Genomic DNA, 7,805 nt, shown 5'->3' with positions numbered 1-7,805 from the left:
GGCCAGCTCCAAGCACACGAAGATAAGGCAGAATGTCCTGTGGGGCAGAAAAAGGGCTGGAAAAAGGGCAGGCTGGACACATCCCGCACCCATGCCAGAGGGGACTGTTCTGGGAGCCCCACAGGCTGCCCCTCCAGACATTTCTCATTGCTCGCTTGGACGTGAGACACCTTGGCATTGGGCAGACACGCCGCAGCAGGCGTCCTGCAGGGGAACCTGGGTGTGGGCTTGCGGCCTGAGGGCACCTGAGGGGACACTCACCACAGCCAGGAAATGGCACCTCTTCTCGCCAGCTTCTCCTTCTGTAGGGCAACACAAGGTAGGGACACTTGTCAGGCCCCACTGCACAGTCCGGGCTGATGCCCAAGTGCAGGAGTTGCCTGCAGGAGCGCAGCCTGGGCCTGGACCAAGCGCTCCATGGACCCCTGTCCCTAGGGAGCCCCATGCTGGCAGGGGCAGGGGCAGGGGTTGACATGGGCTCTCCCCCTTACCTGTTCTGCTTCCAGCACCTCCATCATCACACTCCCTGGTGTCACGGCCTGCACTTCCATCTGCTGCTGCTGCCTGCAGGTAACAGGGTTTTTGGTTGGGTGAGTGCAGAACTCCAGCACCACGGGGGCTCCCCAGCAGAATGTGCACACCCCTGGACCGGGATTGGGCTCCTCTGTCACACCAGGTGCTGATCAGAACGGGCTCCCACACTCCATCCCTGGTTGCCCGTCTCCAGCCCTGGCGGTCCCATTGCTCCACTGGGTGCTGTGGAGAACCCCCTGGGTACAAGTGGCTTGGACTGGCGTACACTTCATTGGGTTAAAAACTGGCTGGGTAGCCGGGCCCAAAGAGTTGTGGTGAATGGAGTCAAATCCAGCTGCCTGGCAGAGAAGGACCTGGGAGTATTGGTGGATAGTCGGCTGAATATGAGCCAGCAGTGTGCTCAGGTGGTCAAGAAGGCCAACTGGCATCCTGGCTTGTATAAGAAGCAGTGTGGCCAGCAGGTCTAGGGAAGTGATAGTCCCCCTGTACTCGGCTCTGGTGAGGCCGCACCTCGAGTACTGTGTTCAGTTTTGGGCCCCTCACTACAGGAAGCACATGGAGGTGCTCGAGAGAGTCCAGAGAAGGGCAGCGAAGCTTGGGATGAGGGGGAATGGGCTAAAGTTGCACCAGGGGATGTTTAGGTTGGATATTAGGAAGAACTTCTTTACTGAGAGGGTTGTTGGACATTGGTATGGGCTGCCCAGGGAAGTGTTGGAGTCCCCATCCCTGGAGGTCTTTAAAAGACGTTTAGATGTTGAACTTAGTGATATGGTTTAGTGGAGGACTGGTTAGTGTTAGGTCAGAGGTTGGACTGGGTGATCTTGGAGGTCTCTTCCAACCTAGACAATTCTGTGATTCTGTGAAGTGTGGGGCAAGGGAGGGGAAGGGGCAGTCCCCACTCACCAGGCATGTTCTACTTCTTTCTCCTCTACATCCTCCTGTAGACATCTTAATTCCTGACGCAGCACCTGGGAGACAGAGCTGTTGACTCCCTGTCCCTACTCCAGCCCTCCCCCACATCACCCACCCTGTGCCAGCGGGCACCCCACGGTTCCCCTTGGCCCCTGCACGCTACCTTTGTCTGCTCCTCCTCCTCCTGCAGCTGCTCTTCCAGCTTGGGAATGTGCTGCAAAACAACAGGCACAGTATTCTGGACAATCGTGCTGGGACCCAGGGACCCTCACTGCTCTCCAGCTTTGGGGCCATGCCATCTAGCTCCCCCACTGCCCCAAGGCACAGGGAGAGCTGTCGACTCACAGACAGGCACAGGGAAATGATGCCCCCCCCCTTCCCTCTCCACCGCATTCTGGCACAAATGTCTGGCCCAGCTACACCGCTGCCTGAGGCCGCTGGGCTGCACAGAAGCAGCGCTGGCACCCCCCTCTCTGACCCTCGAAGGAAGGGCCAACTTCTGCCCTCTGCCTTGCACCCCACCTTCAGGCCGTCAGATGTCTCTTCATTCACTTTCAGCTCAAGTTCCTGTGGGAGAGGAAAAGCAGAGGAGCAGCCATCAGGGCACTGGGGCACTGCTGAGAGATCTCTGCCTAGCTGGAGATCCTTGCCAGTGTCCCCTCCTGGCGACCATCCCTCCAGCTGCTGGAGCTCCAGACCCACAGGAAGGGCACTCATAGGATCACAGAACCATAGAAGGGCTTGGGTTGGAAGGGCCCTTAAAGATCATCAAATTCCAGGCCCCCTGCCATGAGTAGGGACACCTTCCACTAGACCAGGTTGCTCCAAGCCCCATCCAACGTGGCCTTAAACACTTCCAGGGATGGGGCATCCACAGCTTCTCTGAGCAGCCTGTTCCAGTGCCTCACCACCCTCTGAGTAAAGAATTTCTTCCTTGTATCTCATCTAAATCTACCCTCTTTTAGTTTAAAGCCATTACTCCTTGTCAAGTATCACTGCGCTCCCCAGCTTTCTTCAGCTTTAGGTATTGGAAGGTTATTAAAGGTCTCTGTGGAGCTTTCTCCTCCCCAGGCTGAAGAGTCCCAATTCTCTCAGCCTGTCTTTGTAGCAGAGGTGCTCCAGCCCCTTGATCATCTTTGTGGTGCTCTGCCGGACTCGTTCTAATATTTCCATGTCCTTCTGCTTCTGGGGGCCCCAAAGCTGAACACAGTGCTCCAGATGGGGTCTCAGGAGAGCAGAGTAGAGCTGCCATATGCCACAGGGGGTGCATGGACCCAGCACTGCCCCCCTTCCCTCTCCCCCCTTCTCTGTTAGGATGAGCCACATTGTTCCTTATATCTTGGTCTTTGCGACTGTCTTTTTTCCCTGCTCCAGCATGTGCTTCTGTGAGAGGGAAGGGGAAGAGGAGTAGCCATCAGGGCACTGAGGCACTCCTGTGAGCTCTCCACCTGGCAAGATATCCTTGCCATTCGCCTTGAATTTGTGATTAATAAGATCATCGCCACCAGCCACCTCTTCCTACCTCAAGCCTTCTGTGACTCTGTGAGTCTGAGGGTCTGTGAACTCACCTTCACAGGTGCCATCAACTCCTGCAGCTGGGCCATGCAACGTTTCTGCAAAGAGGAGCGGCAGAGAGGCACTTAGCCCCTGACACTGCCCTAGCTGTCACAGCTGAGGGACACGGACAAAGGAGGGGACACCAACCTCTCTGCTGAGCTCCGTCAGGTGCTCCTGGAGTTCGCAGGGCCTGTCCAGCATTTCTTGGCTCCCTGGATTGCCATGAGAATCTCTGCCGCCTGCAGGAATGAGGGTCCATCAGATTCCCCGTGCACAGACAGACACCCGCCTCCCAGCAGATAACCTCACCAAGCAGCCCTCCCTCTACCCTTTGAGGCCGCTGTATCACAATGACACACCACGGTGACACCATGGTGACATGGCCACTGCTGCCCACTGGGACATAGCTGGCACTGCTGGCCAAAAGCTGGCACAGGATCCAACCGTGGACAGCTGGGAAACACAGCACAAGGACAGGGAGCTGCCCTCCTTTGGGCCCATGCTGGTATTTTTAATCTCCTTCTCGCACTGGGGAGCCAATGTGAATTGGGAATGTCACTTCTTTTGACCGGCTAGCTCTGTTGTGCTGACTGAAAATTGACGGCTGAATATGAGCCAGCAGTGTGCTCAGGTGGCCAAGAAGGCCAACGGCATCCTGGCTTGCATAAGAAACATTGTGACCAGCAGGGCTAGGGACGTGATCATCCCCCTGTACTCGGCTCTGGTGAGGCCGCACCTCGAGTACTGTGTTCTGTTTTGGGCCACTCTCTTTCTTGATCCACCCCACCTCTTCCGTCACTTCCAGAGATCTTTTCTTTATCAGGCAGCGGGTCTCCTGCTGAAGGGCACTGCATTGCCCGCAGTTTGTCCAGCTCCTGCCCGTGCTCCTTCTGCTGCACAGGGCTCCTGGGGCGTCGTGCTGGGCCCCGACGGGATGAGGAGTGACCAGACACCATGGGTCCCTGGCCAACACCACCCTGGCTCATTGTTGAAAGAATTGCAAATCGGTGAACAAAGAATTACAAATTGGTGAACAGTCACCAAACGCTGCCAGCAAAAGCTACCAGCAATCGCACGGCCTGGGCCTGAGAGGGACAGCAGGCTCTGAGCCCTCGGCAAACACCAGCACCGCACAGCAGCAGAGGCAATCTCTACTGCTGGCCCTGTGGGCGCGAGCGGGGCCTTATATACTGGGTCTGGCTGTGACGTCATAAAGGAGGGGTGACGTCACATGACCTTATATGGTGTGTGATGTCATAAAGGAGGGATGATGTCATGTGCCCTTATATGGCATGTGCTAGCCCCAAATACGCCCCAACAGCCTCAGCACAAGGGGTGCAGAGGAGGGAGGTGAGGGCTTGGGAGCCAGTGCAGACGGAGCCCCCGCACAGGTGCACAACGAGAATCTGTCGGCGAGGCCTCAGGCATGGGCATAGCTGCTCTTTTACTGACCACATCCGTAGGGAGCTGATGACCTCCATCTTGCCAATTTATTCCTAAATAAATACATTTCCAGTGCACATCCTTTCACCTTACTGTGTTTAACGTGAAAAAAGCAGCCATCCAATTTTTTATTATTTTCTCTCCTTTCTCAAAAGGTGCTCCAGGGTGCTCTCACTTTTGCAGCCGCTTGATGCGGGCTTCTATGTCAGCAAGGTTGTCCCCTGCAATGGCCAGGTTTTCCTTCATCGTCTTCTGGACCTGCAGGGGGGTCAGTGGGGAAGGGAGTGAGCAGGGGGGACAGGATGGGGACCCCTCCCACCCCAGCACATGCTGCTGAGACTCGCCTCTGCCAGCAGCACGGTGTTGTCCTTGAGAACACCAGCTAAATCCTGCTGTGTGGTGTCCAGGTGCACAAGGACCTGCCCAAACTGTGTGGCTGGGAAGGGGGTGAAAACTCAGCACAGGAGGGCCCCCAGACCTCAGGACCTCCCTTGTCAGGCCACGCCAGTGTCCCCAGCACCCCCCTTCCTTGCCCCTTACGTAGCTCTGGAGTGCATTCAACCCAGTAAAGCCAGCTGTTAATTATCTTGCTGCATTTAATTAATTAATTAATTAATAACTAATTATCTTGCTGTATTTACTATGTGTGCAGCCTCACCTTGAGTGTTGTGTGCACTTCTGGGCTCCACGATATAAAAGGGATGTGAACGTCCTTGAAAGCATCCAGAGGAGGGCAACAAAGCTGGTGAAAGCTTTGTCCTGTGAGGAGAGGCTGAGGGCACCTGGGTTGTCGAGGCTGGAGAAGAGAAGGCCAAGAGGCCACCTCATTGCTTTCTACAACCTCCTGAGGAGGTTGTAGAAAGCAATGAGAGCTTAATTATGCTCTGTGAGAGCACAAATATGCTCTCACAGAGGCGCAAAACAACATCACTTACTGGCTCAGCTCTGGAAAACAATGGGGCCCTTCCCAAACATGGGGCATCCTCTAGATCTTTCTGACAGAAACCACCCCTATGGCCCCCTGCTACCAAAACCTTGCCACGTAAACCCACTACACCTATCTCAAAAGCATCCTCTCCTGGGTTGCCCCACACGATGATGTCTTCAACGTACATCCACGGGTCCTGAGGGAACCGGTGGACTTGCTAAGCCACTGTCCCTCATACCTGAGAAGTTGTGGAAGTGCGTTTAAGGAGTTCCCACTGACTGCAGGAGGGAAAATCTAGCCCCAGTTTTGAAAAAGGGAAAGAGGAAGGCCCGGGAGCTACAAGCCTTCCTCCCTTCGTGGGGGTGCAGAGCCTTCATCACCCTGAGGTGCAAGGAAGAGCTGAGGCAGGGCAGGGCTGGGTGTGCAGGGCCGCTCTGGAAGGTTCTGTGCTGGGGGCATGATGTGGGGGGTGCTGGGGGGGAACAACACAGAGCTAAGGGGACACATGGGGCTGGGGGCACCTGGAGCACACAGTCAGGGAGAACTGTAGTGTATCCCGTGCTGAGGACTGAATGCAGTTCGTGAGTCCTGGGTCCAGCTCTGGGCTCCCCGGTACAAAAGAGACCGGGATCTCCTGGGAAGGGTCCAGCGGAGCCCACGAAGGTGATACGGGGCCTGGAGCATCTTCCCTAGGAGGAGAGGCTGAGAGACCTGGGGCTGTTCAGCCTTGGGAAGAGAAGACTGAGGGGGGATCTCATCAATGTGCTTAAATATGTGAAGCGTGGGAGACAGGGATTTGGCCAACCTCTTCTCAGAGGCCTGTGGGGACAGGACAAGAGGCAACGGCCACAAAATGGAGCCCAGGCAGTTCCGCACCAACAGGCGAAAGAAATTCTTCACAGAGAGGGTGCCGGAGCGCTGGGACAGGCTGCCCAGGGAGGCTGTGGGGTCTCCTTCTCTGGAGATATTCAAGGCCCGTCTGGAGGCCTACATGGGCAGCCTGCTGTAGGGAGCTGCTTTGGCAGGGGGGTTGGTCCCGATGAGCTCTCGAGGTCCCTTCCAACCCCTACAACTCTGTGATTCTGCAAAGTGTGGGGGGAGATGCGGGGGGAGCAGCTCAGGGTGGAGGACATGGGGCTGCATGTTGGGGGGCACATGTGAGTGACAGTGGGGGTATAATTTGTTATAAGTTGCCCCCTTAATTAATTTTCAGAGAGCATTGCATTAATAATAGAAAGGAATTTATTGAGTAAGCAACAGCAAGCAAAACAGCGCTGGGCGGCCGGGGAGTCTCGGCTCCGCCAACGGCGCGCACCTCACCCCCGCCAGGGTCCCTTTTTCTATCTTGGTAATTCCGGGATTACGCAGCACATCCTGGGATAATCTGCGACTGCGCGCACTGTTGCTAGGGGGTCGTCTCTGTCCCTCTGGTGGTCGTGAAGATGAAGGCCGTAGTCTTCCTCAGCGTTGTGGTTCAACTTCTTTTTTTATTTGGTCATGTTGGCCCAGCGTGAGACAGGAAGGCAGGATGTTGATACACTAGGTTAGCAACTTACCAGGAGATGGTTCCATGAGCTTTGCAGCAGTGTCTTTGAACAAAAGAGGCAACTGAGATGCAGAAGGAGAGAAGGGGAGGGGCTTCTCTTTTTTGTTACATTAAGCAAAAGAATTTTCATAGTGTCTAGCCAAGTATTATACATCTCCTTACTTCAGCAGGAAGCTTTTGCAACTCCTGCTCCTCAAACGGAACTCCTCATTTTATAATACAAAAGGCAATGAACAAACATTTATTGTGTATTACATAATGGACATAGGAGTGGAACTGGTGAGGGGAAATGAGGTCATATAGGAGTGGGGGCACACACGAGTGTCAACGGAGGAGTTGTCCTCCTCCCTGTTAAAGGGGAACAAAGCTCCCCCCACGGCCTTCCTCCCTTTGTGGGGCTGCAGAGCCTTCACCACCCGCTGGCCGTCATACCTGAGAAGCTGTTGCTAAGGGCCATAGGAAATAAGGGGGTGGTTGGTGACAGACAACATGGCTTCACTCGGGGCAGATCGTGCCTGACAAATCTGGTGGCCTTCTATGATGGGGTTACAGCTTTGGTGGGTGGGGAAAGAGCAACGGACATCATCTTCATGGACTTGTGCAAAGCACTTGCACTGTCCCCCGTGATCTCTGTGACCGCCATGTCCCATTGTCCCCCATGGTCTCAGTGCCAGCCATGTCCCAGTGGGCAGCAGTGGCTATGTCACCATTGTGTCACCATGGTGTGTCATTGTGATACGGCTGCCTCAGAGAGTATAGGGAGGGCTGCTTGCTGAGGTTATCTGCTGTGTCTGGCTTTTGGGGGTGCTTCTGACAAGCCACACCAGGGCTGCCACGCAGGGTGAGGCCACCAAACTGGGAGAAGAGGGTGAGGGCAGAGTGACC

This window comes from Aythya fuligula, unplaced genomic scaffold, assembly GCF_009819795.1.
Source record: "Aythya fuligula isolate bAytFul2 unplaced genomic scaffold, bAytFul2.pri scaffold_69_arrow_ctg1, whole genome shotgun sequence".
Taxonomy (NCBI): Eukaryota; Metazoa; Chordata; class Aves; order Anseriformes; family Anatidae; genus Aythya; species Aythya fuligula.
This window is presented reverse-complemented; position numbering follows the sequence as displayed.